The following is a 16,999-nucleotide window of genomic DNA, read 5'->3' as shown; positions in this document are numbered from 1 at the left end:
TTGATCATCATTCTCAATCCTAATGGTCCTCTGATCTTGACATGTGAATGTGAGTCATTACTTCAGTTTTTTTAAAATCATCCCTTTTGCTTTATGTCACTGAATAATGAGACCAGTATGCATTGCCTCTATCAACCTCACCAAGATCCTATGAGGAGAGGTGATCTATTTAAGCAGCTGAAGAAAGCTGGCTACATGCTGAAGCTGCTCGGTGATTTCCTCCTTCTCTGAGAACATGAAGGGTAAGGCCAACAATGACAGGGCAACATCCAAACCCTTTGAGATCAGCAGTGGGGTCAAACAGAATTACATTCTAACGCTGACACTGGCATATTCTCTTTGTTGATGTCATATGCCATCAGTTCATCCATGGAGGGTGTCTACTTACATCTCAGAGCTGACAGAATCCTTGCCCACCTGAGATCCAAGGCAGAAGTGTGTCAAGTACTCATCAGAGAGATGATCTAGTGTAAAGAGTTTAGTTTGACCGTCAGCATTGAAAGATGTTGTCATACCAGCAGCAATCAGTATTGACAATGTGGTGCTGGAGGTTGTTGATACCTTCACATAGCTAGGCTCCAAAATCACCAACAATCTGTCACTTTATGCTGAAATTAATAGGTGCATTGTAAAAGGTGCAGCTGTCGTGTCCAAGCAGGGTAAGAGAAGTGGAACAACAGCAACCTGACCAAGAACACCAAATTGCAAGTCTACCAAACTTGTGTCCTCTGTGCACTCATTAATGAGAATGTGGCTAACTAATGCTAGGCAGGAAAAAAGGCTGAACAGTTTCCAGCTTTGCAGTCTCAATCGTATTCTCAGCATCTCTTAGCATGACAAGGTCACCAACTCAGGGTCTTGGGGTATGCTTATTCCATCAGCATACACTCATGAATAAACCAACTGTCGATGATGACTTGGCCATGTTTATCAAATGGATGACAGTCATATACCCAAAGCCCTTCTGTACAGTGTACTGGCCACTTGGTCACGACCTGCTTGACATCCATACTTCTGCTACAGGATACCTTCAAGTGAGATACGATGATGGCAGACATTGACACAGCCAACTGGGGAGAGCTGACAATGGCCAGGACCTCTGGAGGCTGACTGCTCAGAGACGCATCGGAAGAGGTGAGAAACAAAAATCTCAGCTGTCTGAGAAGAAGGCCCACAGCAAACAGACGTCAGTGAATTCTGCAACTTCTCAGCCCACTAACTTCATCTGCAGCAAGTGAGGCAGAGAGTGCCCTGTCACCGTGGGGGCTCCTGAGCTACACCAGGTGATGCTTAACACAGAGTTGACTATCAAGGTGCAAACCATTGTCTCGTAAGAGAGAAGGCTGCTAGAAATTCCAGACGAGATGTGGCAGCTCTGTCAGACATCATTGTGCAACGGTTTTAAAAAAAAGAAAGATTTGCATTTATATAATGCCAAGAGCCCAGCCATGAGACAATATATATTTTTGGACATAGGCTTGGTTTGTCTCACAAGTATTATGTTATTACGGCATTTATAGCTTCATCACCTTCATTTGTGATCAATATACATGATTTTAAAAGATGTTATTATTTTGCAACATGTTCAACTGAAGAGTAAACTTCTGCATTTGATATAGTATTCATCAACATTAATAATATTTATCCAAATATATAATTCCAATTTATTTTCTTTGCAGACAGATCCAACCAAATAAACTGCGAGGAACCAGGGACTTGTATATCATATTGTTGGATAACATTGCATATCTTCCGTTTATACCATCAGTATGAACGTAAAATGTGTAGACAATTGATATATGCAATATTCATTAATGTTCACTCTAATTATGCACATCAGTGCAGGTCACAAGTACACTTTGATGTTGAATCTGTATTCTATCCAATGGATGCTTGTTATGTTTTGTATTTGCATAATTGCTTTAAATAACTTATTTAGTGTATTAAATTTTAAAGAAACAAATCCTCACTAGATTTGCAGAATTCACTGATGTAATTGTTCTGATTCAGTTATTAGTTTGTAGCTATATTTGCAGACAGCATTTTGCCTTTTTATGAAAAATTCTGTGAGAACTGTCAGGAAGAAATAATAATTCTCATAATGTTATTGGAATTTATTGTAAAATAATGGTATCTGTGTCTATATGTGTCTGTGTATGTGTGTGAGACTTAATTGGATTAAAGGATGCTGGTCTGAAGGCTTTGATGTGGTAGAAGATGAGCTAGATTTGAAATGTTAAGTAGATAAACATAGGTATCAAGGGAACATTTGCATTTTTAAATAAACCCTCAAAAGAGGGAGTGAAATGTGTAACCTCGTCAGGTGAAGTTTAGAAACAGTGTGTTTATTTTTTCCAAAGATTACTGATAAAATGTAGTACTATGAGAGATTTTTATTATCAGAAAGGCAAAGTCCAAAGACATAGTGAAACAATGGGAATTTGCATTCAAAGGGGAAAATATGTATAAAGGAGCGAAGGCTCTGTGTAAGGGTAGGCATTTTAGGATTTAACCAATGGGCAAAGCCTTCACCATCTATGCCTCAAGCTGCTGTCTACAAAGCATTGAAGTTAAGACTCACTTAGAATTGTATTGTCAGGGTATCATGTTTCTCATTCCCACTTGTCCATCCTTGGCCTCCTGTAATGTTCCAGTGAAGCTCAACACAAACTGGAGGAACAGCACCTCATCTTCCGACTAGGCACTTTCCAGCCTTTCGGACTTAATATTGAGTTCAACAATTTCAGATCATGAATTCTCTCCTCCATCCTCACCCCCTTTCCGATCCCCCTTTTTCCAATCATTTATTTTTTTTTACACTATTTTTTTCTTTTCCCCCCTATTTTAAAATTTATTTTGACCTATTGTTTCATCTCCACCTTTTAGTCCATTTCGATTCCTTCCCCCCAACCCTGCCCGCACTAGGGCCATCTGTCACTAGCATCCAACAGAGGGCGCTGGTGAGAAGTGACTGAAGCATTCTGGGAGAAGTCATCGCAGCCACCGCGACTCAGGAGGGAATTGAGGAGAAGGACTCTTGCACTCAACAGGAGGAAGGACATCCAACAGAAGGCTCTGGTGAGAAGTGACTGAAGCATTCTGGGAGAAGTCATCGCAGCCACCGTGACTCAGGAGGGAATCGAGGAGGACCCATTGTCAAAGAACGGAATAGCCCCAAACATTACATTGCTGTAATGTTTCCATCCCTCCCTCCTCCTCAAACCTAAAAAAACAGAGAGAGGAAGAGGCAGTGCCTTCATAAGTGCACCAGACCTCCCTTCTGAAAGTGGATTTTAAAGAAAAAGCAGCTGATTGGTGAGTAAATCCTGTGAGCAGACTTGGAGAGAGGAGAACCAGAACGGTGACCTTGGGGCACAGAAGAACTGAAGCCAAAACTGAAAAAAATGAAGTCACAGGAAAGCTGTGACCAGATTGGTTGGTAGGAAATCTGCAACAAATTTGAAAAAAAAAGTGCAAAGCTAATTAATAAATTAATTATCTAAGTAGAGATGGCTGGACAGGTGATGTGCTGTAGCTGTATGATGTGGGAGCTGGCAGATCCCATTGTGAGCCGCAGTGACCACATCTGCAGCAAGTGTTTGTTGCTGGAGGAACTCTGGCTCAGAATTGATGAGCTGGAGTCCGAGCGCTGGATGCTGCGGCACATCCAGGAGGGAGAGAGTTACCTGGACGTTTTGTATCAGGAGGTGGTCACACCCGGTAGATTAAGTACCTCAAGTCCGGTCAGTGGTCAGGGTCAGCAGGGTGTGACTGCAAGTGAGGCAGGTAGAGGGATCCTGTGTTCAGGAACAGAGGAGCCTCAGCTCTTGATCTTGTCCAGCAGGTACAAGGTACTTGCTCTCTGTGTGGATGAGGAAGAGGGCTGTAGGGAGGATGAGCCAGCTGACCATGGCACCGTGGCACAGGAGGCCATTCAAGAGGGGGGAGCAAAAAGACAAGTGGTAGTTGTAGGGGATTCTATAATTAGGTGAATTGATAGCTTCCTTTGTAAGCAGGATGGAGAGTCCCGCATGGTATGTTGCCTGCCCAGTACCAGGGTGAGGGACATCTGCTTGAAAGAATATTGGAGAGTGAGGGGGAGGATCCAGTTGTTGTGGTCCACGTCGGGACAAATAACGTAGGTAAAACTAGGAAAGAGGACCTGTTTGGGGATTATCAGCAACAGGAACTAAATTAAAGAACAGGTCCTCAAGGGTTATAATCTCCGCCACGTGAAAATTGGCATAGGGACGCGAGAATAAGGGAAGTAAACATGTGGCTAAAGGAGTGCTGCGGGAAAGAGGGGTTCCATTTCATGGGGCATTGGCATCTGTATTGGAACAGGAGGGATCTGTACCGTTGGGACGGTCTCCACCTGAACCGATCTGGGACCAATGTTCTAGCGAAAAAGGTAAAAAGGGTGGTCAACAGGACTTTAAACTAGAAAGTGGGGGGGGGAGAAGGGAAGGGTAAAACTCCAAGAAGTATGACTAATGGGAAACAAAGTAGCAGGTTAGCATGTGGGGGGTGGGGGTAGGGGGGGTCGGGGTGGGGGGGGGGAGTGGATTCAACTTCATGGAAAATTATGAAAAAACTGAAAAGAAAGGAGAGCCCAGGAGAGGCTATTAAAGTATCCAGAACACAAAAATAGGATAGAGTGTTTGGAAAGGGCTAGGAATCTAACTTCAAGCACATCAGATAAGCGGTCGACAATGAGAAAGGGGACAGGAAATACAGGACTGAAGGTGTTGTATCTGAATGCACGCAGTATATGAAATAAGGTAAATGAGCTTGTGGCGCAGATTGAAATTGGCAAGTATGATGTGCTGGGCATTACGGAGACATGGCTGCAAGGGGATCAGGATTGGGAGCTAAATATCCAAGGATATACATCCTATCGACAAGATAGGCAGGTTGGCAGAGGGGGTAGGGTTGCTTTGTTAGTAAGAAATGAAATTAAATCGATAGCAAGAAATGATGTAGGGTCAGATGATGTAGAATCTGTGTGGGTAGAGTTGAGAACCAAAAAGGTTAAAAAAAACATAATGCGAGTTATGTACAGGTCTCCGAACAGTAGTCAGGATGTGGGGCACAAGGTACACCAGGAGATAGAAAAGGCATGTAAGAAAGGCAAGGTTACAGTGATCATGGGGGATTTCAATATGCACATAGACTGGGAAAATCAGGTTGGTAGTGGATCCCAAGAAAAGGAATTTTGGAATGTCTACGGGATGGCTTTTTGGAGCAGCTTGTGGTGGAGCCCGCTAGGGAACAGGCAATTCTAGATTTAGCGATCTGTAATGAGGCAGATTTGATAAGGGAGCTTAAGCTGAAGGAACCCTTAGGAGGAAGTGACCATAATATGATAGAATTTACCCTGCAATTTGAGAGGAAAAAGCTGGAATCCGATGTAACGGTATTACAGTTGAATAAAGGCAACTACAGAGGCATGAGGGAGGAGCTGGCCAGAATTGACTGGGAGATGAGCCTAGCAGGAAAGACAATGGAACAGCAGTGGCAGGAGTTTCTGGGAGTAATTTGGGAGACACAGCAAAAAATCATCCCTAAGAAGAAGAAGCATACTAAAGGGAGGACGAGGCAACCATGGCTGACAAGGGAAGTCAGGGACAGCATAAAAGCTAAAGAGAAAGCATACAATGCGGTGAAGGGCAGTGAGAAACCAGGGGATTGGGAAGCCTACAAAGACCAACAGAGAACAACTGAAAAAGAAATAAGGAGGGAGAAGATTAAATATGAGGGTAAACTAGCCAGTAATATAAAAAAAGATTGCAAGAGTTTTTTAGATATATAAAGGGTAAGAAAGAGGCAAAAGTGGACATTGGGCTGCTGGAAAATGACACAGGAGAAGTAGTAGTGGGGAAAAAGAAATGGCGGAGGAACTGAATAGGTACTTTGCGTCAGTCTTCACAGTGGAAGACATGAGTGACATCCCCAAAGTTCAAGAGGGTCGGGGGGGGCAGAGATGAGTATGGTGACCATTATCAAGGAGAAGGTGCTAGGAAAACTGAAAGGTCTGAAGGTGGATAAATCACCTGGGCCAGATGGATTACACCCCAGATTTCTGAAGGAGATCGCTGAAGAGATAGTGGAGGCGTTAGTGGTGATTTTTCAGGAATCACTGGAGTCAGGGAGGGTCCCAGAGGACTGGAAAATCGCTAATGTAACCCCCCTGTTTAAGAAGGGAATGAGGCAAAAGACGGGAAATTACAGGCCGATTAGCCTGACCTCGGTCGTAGGTAAGATTTTAGAGTCCATTATTAAGGATGAGATTTCAGAATTCTTGGAAGTGCATGGTAAAATCGGGCAAAGACCGCATAGTTTCATCAAGGGGAGGTCATATCTGACAAATCTGTTAGAATTCTTTGAGGAGGTAACGAGTAGGTTAGACACAGGAGAGCCAATGGATGTTATCTACTTGGACTTCCAGAAGTCCTTTGACAAGGTGCCGCACAGGAGGCTGCTCAGTAAGATAAGAGTCAATGGTGTTAGAGGCAAGGTACTAGCATAGATAGAAGATTGGCTGTCTGGCAGGAGGCAGAGAGCAGGGATAAGGGGGTCCTTCTCAAGATGGCGACCGGTGACTAGTGGAGTTCCGCAGGGGTCAGTGTTGGGACCACAACTTTTCACTTTATACATTAATGATCTAGACGGAGGAACTGAGGGCATCCTGGCTAAGTTTGCAGATGATGCAAAGATAGGTGGAGGGACAGGTAGTATTGAGGGGGCAGGGAGGCTGCAGAAGGATTTGGACAGGTTAGGAGAATGGGCAAAGAAGTGGCAGATGGAATACAACGTGGGCAAGTGTGAGGTCATACACTTTGGTAGGAAGAATAGAGGCATAGACTATTTTCTAAATGGGGAGAGAATTTCAGAAATCTGGAGTGCAAAGAGACTTGGGAGTCCTAGTCCAGGATTCTCTTAAGGTTAACTTGCAGGTTGAATCGGTAGTTAGGAAGTCAAATGCAATGTTGGCATTTATTTCCAGAGGACTAGAATATAAAAGTAGGGATGTGCTGCTGAGGCTTTATAAGGCTCTGGTCAGTCCACATTTAGAATATTGTGAGCAAATTTGGGCCTCGTATCTCAGGAAGGATGTGCTGACCTTGGAGAGGGTCCAGAGGAATTTCACGAGAATGATCCCAGGAATGAAAGGCTTAACATATGAGGAACGTTTGAGGACTCTGGGTCTATACTCGATGGAGGTTAGAAGGATGAGGGGGGATCTGATTGAAACTTACAGAATACTGAAAGACCTGGATAGAGTGGACGTGGGGAAGATGTTTCCATTAGTAGGAGAGACTAGGACCCGAGAGCACAGCCTCAGAGTAAAGAGAAGACCTTTTAGAACAGAGATGAGGAGAAACTTCTTTAGCCAGAGAGTGGTGAATCTATGGAATTCATTGCCACAGAAGGCTGTGGAGGCCAGGTCATTGAGCGTATTTAAGACCGAGATAGATAGGTTCTTGATTGGTATGGGGATCAAAAGGTTACGGGGAGAAGGCAGGAGAATGGGGTTGAGAAACTTATCAGCCATGATTGAATGGCAGAGCAGACTCGATGGGCCGAATGGCCTAATTTCTGCTCCTATGTCTTATGGTCTTATGGTCTTGCTTCCCTTAATGTCCTCATTAGCACATCCTTCAGATAATATCACCACCATCGACACCCCTTTGTTCTTTTGTCTATGACATCTTTGACAGCCTCTTCTTGGCCTCCACCTATCACTGGCCCCCTATTGAGCTCTCCTGTCCCACCCCTTTGTACCAGCTTATATTTCATCTCATTTCTATATGTCTCAGTTCTGATGAAGGGTCATTCTGACTCGAAACATCAACTGTATCCCTCTCCACAGATGCTGTCAGACCTGCTGAGTTTTTCCATGTATTTTTGTTTTTGTTATCATGTTTCTTTGCCATGCCCTTTTAAAATCTATGGGGAGGATCTTCCAGTCAGCGACTGGGGCGGGGCCCACTCGCTGATGCCTAAAATGACACGGGATGAGGTCGGGTGGAACTACCGACGTCACCCCACATCATTTCCATTTTCAGGTCGGTGAGGGCGCAGCCGAATCAGCTGCGTGCCTGCTGACCTGTCAACGGCCTATTGAGGCCATTTAAAAAGTAATTGACATAATTAGTGGACCTGTCAGTCCAATCTTAAGGTTGGTGGGCAGGCCTGGAGCCTTGGTGGGCTTAAGAAAAAACATGAAACCTCATCCATGGGTGGGATGAGGTTTCATGAGAGTTTTTAAATATTAATAAGGGTTTCAGTAAAAGTGATGGACATGTCCCATATGTCAGGGAAATTTTGCTATCGTTTCTTTAACATTTTTAAATTCAGAGCCAATCTCTCTGAGGCAACACTTAGCCTCAGGGAGATCAGTGCGTTCTTTTGCATGCATGCGCGAAAGAGCTCACTCCTGGCTGAGGGAATTCCTGCACCAACCCCCCCCCCCCCCACCGGCCGCACAGGGAGCACGTAGCGCCTCCTCACAGAATCACAATGCAGAAGAATCCCTTTGGCCCATCGAGTCTTCACCGACACGTGAGAAACACCTGACCTACCTAACTAATCCCATTTACCAGCACTTGGCCCATAGCCTTGAATGTTATGAGGTGCCAAGTGCTCGTCCAGTTACTTTTTAAAGGATGTGAGGCAACCCACCTCCACCACCCTCCCAGGCAGTGCATTCCAGATCGTCATCACCTTCTGGGTAAAATGTTTTCCTCACATCCCCCCTAAACCTCCTGCCCCTCACCTTGAACTTATGCCCCCTTGTGACTGACCCTTCAACTCAGGGGAACAGCTGCTCCCTATCCACCCTGTCCATGCCCCTCATACTCTTGTACATCTTGATCAGGTCGCCCCCTCAGTCTTCTCTGCTCCAATGATAACAAACCAAGTCTATCCAACCTCTCTTCATAACTTAAATGTTTCATCCCAGGTAACATCCTGGCGGACATTATGCTGGGCTGGCCTTAATTGGCCCGCCCACATAAAATGGCAGTGCGCCCCCAATTGGGGGCACCAATCAGACACGCCTGCTCCTGCACTACCCCCCGATGAGGGCAAAATTTTTCCCTATGTGTCTTACTTTTGCCTTAAGAAAAGTGTAACTGGGAGTCAGGTCAAGTGGAGGATTTAGATGTTATTATCGTAGTAATTTGCAGTCATATGTATGTGTTTTAAAATCATTTCTCTTATTAATAAGCGTTTAATCTAGTTTTATAAAAACCTGTAAGACTTGGGGGTCTTATTAGTATTAAATTCAAGGCACACATCTTGAAATTTATACAAATTACAAAACAGTTGTGGCCGTTGTTTCAAGTTTCCCTTTGGGATTTGAGCAGCTCAGCATTTACCATGAACTGTGCCATAACAAAGTTGGGGGCTCTTTGTGGGATATATTTGAAATTCCTTGATTGGGTTAGAGTTGGTGAATCTTAAGATTACGAGTACGAGAAGCACTTTGAATTCAGGAGTTGGTGTGAGATTTCTTTGAAGTGGTGATTCTGCAATATGGCTTAGCAGTTGCTAAGACTTGTCAGGGAGTTGAAGGTGTAACTTTGGCTGGTTTACAAAGGTAACTAAAGTTAAGTTAATTGAATTGGTGGCTATGTTACAATTGTGAATACCTGCAAGGTGTAAGAAAGCAGACATAATTGAAGGTATAGCACAAAGTTGGAAGTGTTACCTGACACTAGTGAGTCACAGCTGGAGGTAGTGAGACTTCAGTTAGAAATGGAGAAGCTTGAACTTGGACAAGCAAAGGAAATGAAAAAATGTGAACTAGAGGCAACCGAAAAAGAAAGGGCAGAGAAAGAAAAAGAATAAGCCTTTCAAAGGGAGCAAGCGGATAGGCAGGAGAAAGAAAGGAAGCTGGAATTGGAATTACAGGGATGAGAGAAGGATAAAGAAAGAGATGCAAGGGAAAGAGAGAAGGCATGAGAAAGGGCATACCAGTTTAAAAGGCTTGAAGCTAAAAAAGGGATCTCAGGTTCTGAGGAAAATTCTGATGAGGAAAAAACCTTTAACCCAAAACACAGTGGGGAGATGCTTAAATTTTTACAAGCTCTTTCAAAATATGAAGAAAGAAATGTGGAAGCATTCTTTATTTCATTTGAGAAGAAAGCTAAACAGATGAAATGGCCACAGGAAAACCGGACATTGTGGGTAAGCACATGGGGTTTATCCTTCATTGTCAGAAGAAATGTCGGTGAATTATAAAGTGGTTAAAAAAAGGCTATTTTGAGTGCATAAGACATAGGAGCAGAAATTAGGCCATTCGGCCCATCGAGTCTGCTCCCCCATTCAATCATGGCTGATAAGTTTCTCAACCACATTCTCCCGCCTTCTCCCCATAACCTTTGATCCCCTTACCAATCAAGAATCTATCTAATGCATATGAGTTGGTTCCTGAGGAATACAGGCAGAAATTTAAGAATATGAGAAAACAGCCTGGGCAAACTTAAACGGAGTTTGAAAGAGTAAAACAAAGTAATTTTGACCGGTGGATACAGGCATTAAAGATAGAGACAACATATGCAGCTTTTAGAGAGGTAATCCTGTTGGAAGAACTTAAAGACTCAATTCCTTCAGTAGTGAGAACTCATGTGGAGGAGCAGAAGGTTCAAACGGTAAGACAAGCAGCATAGATAGCTGATGATTATGAATTAGTTCATAGAGCTAAACCTTTTTTCTGTCACCTCTTTAAATCAGAAAAGGATAGAAAGTGGGAAGGTGAAAGGAAGGTGGGTAGTCAGGAAAGAGAAGAGTAGGTGGAAATTCGCAGGAAGTTTTTTCTCAGAATAAAAAGGAAGGCGCTGAGGGTAGAAGTGACATTCAAAAATTGAGATGTTTTCATTGTAATGAAGTTGGACATAAGACATCTGTGTGCTGGAAATTGCAAGGAAAATCTGTTGGAATTATACACGTGCAGAAAAGTTCTAGGAGTAAAAGTACCATGAGTTCTGAGGTTCAGGCACAGGAAAAAAACAGTGGTTTGTGGACAGGTAAAACAGGCAGCATCAGTGATAGGTAAAGAAGTGGGAATATGTTCACAATTTACCCAATAGAATTTGGAGGAGCAGGTTGCAGAAGTGTTTAAAGATTTTGTGTGTGAAGGGAAAGACTTTCCATGTGTAGAGGGTTGAGTAAGTAAAGATGTTTTAAGACACAGGGGCTAGTGAATCCTTAATGTTATGGGATAGTGACATTTGTTGTTCAGAGGGAGTATTGCAGAAACAGGTGATAATAAGTGGGGTTCATGGAGATGGTAAACCTATTCCATTGTGGAAGGTAAATTTAAAGAATAAGTGGAAAACAGATGAGGTGATTGTTGGAGTAGTGGAAAAAATGCCCATTGCAGGGGTTCAATTTATTCTGGGTAATGATATAGCTGGATTAGCTGGATCACAGCTGTGGGTGATGCCTATAGTAGTTGAGCAGCCTGTAGACATGTTTTCAACAGAAGTGTTGCAGAGAGAGCTTCCTGGATTGTTTCCAGATCGTGTGATAATGAGCTCACAGGTTCATAGATTGAAACAAGAAGAACAGGAAGCTCAAACGCAGGGAGAAGGTGTGGAAATCCTATTAGCTAACACTGTATTTGATAACATTGTTCAGGAAGAAAGGCTGAAAGACAATTCAGCTGAAGTGTTTAACTCAAGGGGTTGGGGTGAGGTGGAAGTGCCATGATGGTTAAAGGTGTGTGGGTGGTTGGGGTGATGGGGTGGGGGCCTGAGGTGAGGGAGTATGGTGGGGTGGGATGAGGTATGAGGTGAAGAGATGGGGGTGAGGTGAGGGTGTGGAGGATGAGGTGGGAGGTAACATAAGAATGGGGGGGTGAGGTGCGGGGTGGGGGTGTGTGGGGAGTGAGGTGAGGGGTGGGGCCTGAACTGAGGGGCTATAGTGGGGTTGGGTATGAGGTGAAGGGGTGGGGATGAGGTGGGGGGGTGAGGTGAAGGGGTGGGAGTATGGGAGGGTGGGGTGCGGGGTGAGGTGAATGGGGTTGAGGTGAGGGAGTGGGTGTATGGGGGGGTGAGATGAGGGGGTAAGGGTGAGGTTAATGGGGGTGAAGTGAGGGGATTGGTGTGGGGGTTGCAGGTGGTGGGGTAAGATGAGTGGGTAGGAATGAGATGAGAGGATGTAGATGAAAGGGGGTGAGGTGAAGGGGTGGGGTCACTTTTAAGGTTTAGTACCATAAAACTAAATACTATACATGTCTCAAAATTCACTTTTGATTTTAAACTGACATATAAATAGCAGTCTAAATTTTCATTATGTCCTAAAATAGACGCAATTCTGATAACATGCTGTGATGACAGATCAGATGCTTGAGAATCTTGGACCTCATCAAAATGTAAGAAACTAAAAACCAGGTTGATGCAAACCAGGTTGTTGACTGACTATCGCCAGTTTTATTACTCTTGCAAAGTCTGGGAATGAAATCCCAATTTGTCATGAGGAGTTTACTTAAAGAACGGTTTTGCAAATCTCTACTCCATCCTAGGTTCCTCCCAGATAGGTTGTAAATTCACAGTTTATAACACAATTTGTATGACAGCTTCTAGGGAAAGGGGAAACAATCCAATTCTTGTGTTAAGGCTGCACTGAGTTTTTGTACCATGTATCATTTTTCTCTGAAAAAATCAGATCAACAATTCAATGTACATTTTCCCTAGATACTGGTATATGTCTCATTGACAAATCCTTGGGATGTTACAATTAGCATAAAAAGGGCAGATGCCAATTATGGTATATTGTGGGCTGGTGCCAGAGAAGTCAGAATGGTAAGGTTGTATTAGCTAAAGAGTTGAATTGTTTTGGAGATGTAGTAATTTCTTTGTTGCCACTTTCCTAACATCAGTTAATTACTCTGTGATTAATTACCCTTAAAGATTCAGCATTAGGCTTCCAATTTCACCATTGCTACTGTCACTCTGCCTACTGCGTGCAGGTGTGATGAAAGAATTACAAAACCTACATTTATATAGCGCCTTCCATAATGCCCCAAATCACTTCACAGCCAATTCAACACTTGAGTTGTAATAGCCATTGATATAATGTAGGCAATGTTATCAAATGACAGAATAGGCAAGAGGGACGGAATGGCTTACTCCTACTCCTAATACGTATGTTCATATGTCATGGGATGAGCTGGGCTAGATGGCCTTTGTCATCCATAATTATCTTGCAAGTAGAGAATGGAATCATGGCTGTAGTTCTGTTTATTTTATTGTTAATGGAAGTTTACTAAGCAGGCTTTGAGGTGAAATGGCCAGGACAGGAGTGTGTAATGGGCTAATAATGAATCAGTAACCTGTTTTGAACTGCACATGATTCTCAAGAGTCTTCCATTTACTTCAATTTTGTCCTTTTGTCCAGTTACCCATTATCCCACTTTATCTTGATTTTTATGAGGTTTTTGAAGTATTGAAATGCCATAATAAAGTTCTGTCACACAGTAGATATTGAAAATATATTGTGGTGAGAAGCAGCAATCAACAGAGTCTTTAGACTTGCTGATCAAGAAAACACAGGTATAATTATGAATCATTCGGTCTTTGTGCTCTGACCTCTTAAAAGTTGTGTTGCACAGAGACACCTGAGGACCCCAAAGCTTCTCACTGACAGTGAAGTCCTATGTTGTTCAAGCAATCCACTCTGTTGCTCAGGAGTCATTTGATCTTTCTACCCTGTGAGATTACTGACAAAATACAATCCAATTACACCCCTTGTACGAAATAACTAAATTGATAGAAATCATGCACCCAGGCAGGAGAAAGTCTTCTAATGGAAAAGATCTTGTGCAGTTTTTTAGGTTGAAAGTATTAATCTTCCTCCCGAATATGAATTTACTCCCACCATGTCCATATGGTGCAATATGAACATGTTAATGAGAGCTGAGGCAGTCACCAAAATCAGTGTTATTATTATCTACACAGTGTTATAAATAATTAATGAAATATTTTCCTGTCCAATTAATAATATTGCAACAAAAATAAAAATAGCTGGAAAAACTCAGCAGGTCTGACAGCTTTTGCGGAGAGGAATACAGTTAACGTTTCAAGTCTGTATGATTCTTCATCAGAACTGAGGAAATATAGAAACGAGGTGAAATATAAGCTGGTTGAAGGGGGTGGGACAGGTAGAGCTGGATAGAGGGCCAGTGATAGGTGGAGGCAAAGAAGAGATTGCCAAAGATGTCATAGACAAAAGGACAAAGGGGTGTTGACGGTGGTGATATTAACTAAGGAATGTGCTAATGGGGACATTAAGAGTAGAAAGCAGGATGAGCAACTGACAGATAGCCCTAGTGGGGGTGGGGTGGGGGGAAGGGATTGAAATAGGCTAAAAGGTGGAGATGAAACAATGGATGGAAATACATTTGTATGATGCTGTTAAAGTAAAATTTGTACTCTCTGGTTTATTTAATAGTCATGGTATGACCACCTATAGGGTGCACACAAACTAACACTGCATCATATCATTGCTGTTTTTAATAGCTGTGACCCATGCTGCATATGTATCAGACAATATTTGTAACTAGATGTCAACAATGGGCGTTTCATTTACTAGGACCATTCTGTGATTGGTGAATTGATTGGTGAATCTGAAAAGGGAAAAAAATAACATGTATGATTGAATGGGAGGGTTAAAGGGGCAGTGTGGGTAGGTGGGGTGGGGGGAAGCACTCAAGCCCATGATTTCTATCTCTGGTCCTGTACTTTTGGCCTCCTTACTTAAGGAGGGAAGTAATTGCGTTGGAAGCAGTCCAGGGAAAGTTCATTAAGCTGATTCCTGGGATGAAGGTGTGGTCTTATGAGGAAAGGTTGAGCAGGTTTATTGGAGTTTAGAAGAATGAGAAGAGATTCTGAGGGCAGGTTGACTGGCTGGATGCTGTGAGAATCTTGCAAACTTAGTCCCTGCCAGCACAGTGGGATGATTTTCTGTTTAGGAACCAACTAACCAATTTGCATACCTTGAGGTTGCTCTTTTCTGGAGCAATGTAACTCTTTTGAGTACAAACACGTTTCCATCTGTTCCTATTCAGATGAAATTACATTGTTTCATAGTTTGCCATTGTGAGATTTGAACTCTTGATGTTTTCCCTTGTGGGGGAGTCTGGAACTAGGGGGCACTGTTTCAAAATACTGGGTCCCCGTTTCAGGTAGAGATGAGGAGGAATTTTCTCTCTCAAAGGGTTAATTTTTGGAATTCTCTTCTACAGAGAGCAGTGGAGGCAGGGTTATTAAATACATCCAAGGCTGAGTTAGATAGATTTTTGAACCACGAGGGAGTTGAGGGTTATTGGGTACAGGCAGGAATGTGGAGTCTAGGCCACAATCAGGTCAGACATGATCTTATTTAATGGCAGAGTATGCACAAGTGGCTGAGTGGCCTATTTCTACTCCCACTTCTTATGATCTTATTACATGGGCTTTCAAAAGGTATTTGACAAAGTATCAGATGATGGACTTGTTAGCAAAATTAAATCCATTGTGTGATTAAATGAAGAGTGGCAGCGTGGAAACAATAATATAAAAGCAAAATACTGTGGATGCCAGAAGTCTGAAATAAAAACAGAAAATGCTGGAAAGACTCAGCAGTCTGGCAGCCTCTGTGTAGAGAGGCACCTTTATGGAGGGGCTGGCCCCCATCTCTTCAGCATCTGTGACCACTGATGCTGTGCTCCAGCTCCTGAAGGGCTCAGGTGCTGAAGGCAGACAAGCTTCTAAGGTTTCATGGCTGCGTCCTTGTGACATGACCCTGATCACGGAGCACAAACGAGCTGCCCTTGGCCAGACAGGATCAGACATTCTCAGAGGCTGTGTGAAGATCCTCCTGCAATCAAGCAACTATTAGGCCCTCCACTGCGTCTCCATGACAGGAGCGTTCAGATATAGGGTATTAGCGCTGCCATAAGCCAGACTGGAGTCAAACATTCACAAATGTGATGTGAGGATCAATGTGGGGTCACCTTACTGCACATTGTCATCATCCTGCACAAATCTAGCAGCTATGAGGGCCTCCCGAGTGTGATTGCCTCATCAGCCATTGCAAGGGCTTCATCCCCATCATCATCGCCTCCAAGGACCTCCTCAGCCGTTGGCATCCTCCTCATTGGAGGAAATATGCAGCTCCTCCATCTCCTCCTTACACAGTCCATTGGAGCACTCGGCTGTAAAGGGCACAGCAGATGACGATGATGCCTGATATCCTCCGCTGACTGTATTGCAGGGCTCCAGCAGACTGGTCCAGGCACTGGAACCTCATCCTCAGCATTCTCAGAATTACCTGGAAAAACTCAGCAGGTCTGGCAGCATCGGCGGAGAAGAAAAGAGTTGACGTTTTGAGTCCTCATGACCCTTCGACAGAACTTGAGTTCGAGTCCAAGAAAGAGTTGAAATATAAGCTGGTTTAAGGTGTGTGTGTGGGGGGCGGAGAGAGAGAGAGAGAGGTGGAGTGGGGGTGTGGTTTTAGGGACAAACAAGCAGTGATAGAAGCGCTCCATGTCCTGATGTACTTCTCCTGCAGGATGAAAGAGGTTAGCATGGGTGTACTAAGAACCTGTCCTGGTCCCTTAACCCTTCCCAGAGAGTGCTGGCCAGATGGCCAGAGATTAGTGCGCTGCATGGCTGCCCTGTTAGCTTGAACCATGACAGAGACTGATCCAAACTGGGATGCTAACATTGCAAGGGTCTGTGAGTGACTGCTCCATGGCCAGCTTTAGCAAGGAGATTGTACAACGTGTGCAGTCATCCACCTGTTCTGCAGTCCACTAAAGTGCTCATTAATTGGTAGTCTGTAGCAGGGGGTTGAGGGGACAGCTGTAGAGAACTCAGTGGGACTTTGATGCCTCTGCATTGCTCGAATGAGCAGATAAGCTAGGAGCCTGTCCCCAAACATATCAATGTGGCTGTGCCTGAACTGTCTCAGTTGCAGAGAGTTGGTCACTTTCTACAGGTTTCCCGAA

Source organism: Carcharodon carcharias, chromosome 13 (genome assembly GCF_017639515.1).
Source record: "Carcharodon carcharias isolate sCarCar2 chromosome 13, sCarCar2.pri, whole genome shotgun sequence".
In the NCBI taxonomy this organism is placed as follows: domain Eukaryota; kingdom Metazoa; phylum Chordata; class Chondrichthyes; order Lamniformes; family Lamnidae; genus Carcharodon; species Carcharodon carcharias.
The sequence above is the reverse complement of the archived record's forward strand: the minus strand, read 5'-3'. Positions refer to the sequence as shown.